The sequence below is a fragment of the Chiloscyllium plagiosum genome, unplaced genomic scaffold, assembly GCF_004010195.1.
Source record: "Chiloscyllium plagiosum isolate BGI_BamShark_2017 unplaced genomic scaffold, ASM401019v2 scaf_62326, whole genome shotgun sequence".
NCBI classification, from domain to species: domain Eukaryota; kingdom Metazoa; phylum Chordata; class Chondrichthyes; order Orectolobiformes; family Hemiscylliidae; genus Chiloscyllium; species Chiloscyllium plagiosum.
In genome coordinates, this window is record NW_025203732.1 from 4,353 (window position 1) to 4,692 (window position 340).

Consider the following 340-nt stretch of genomic DNA (forward strand, 5'->3'; position numbering starts at 1 on the left):
CACTTGAACCACAGATTACCTGCATGTTTGGTATTTATGATAACGTCCAATATGTCAATGGAAATGATTGAAATCTGGGTGTTCAAGGTTGGAACTGATGGGGCTGTGGGTCCTTACCTTTCTTAGTCAAGGTATTGAATACAATTGCAAGGAGGCTATGATGGAGACGTGAGGTAGTTAGGCCATCCTTGGAGAACTTGGAGTGCCACATCCACAGATTGGACAAACATTTGTGGGAAGGCAACTGCTGAGGCTGACTCACAGAGTTTACAGAGGGAGATGGATGGGTTAAGGGAGAAGCCAAAAACTTAGCAAATGAAAGACAATGTGGGAATGTGTG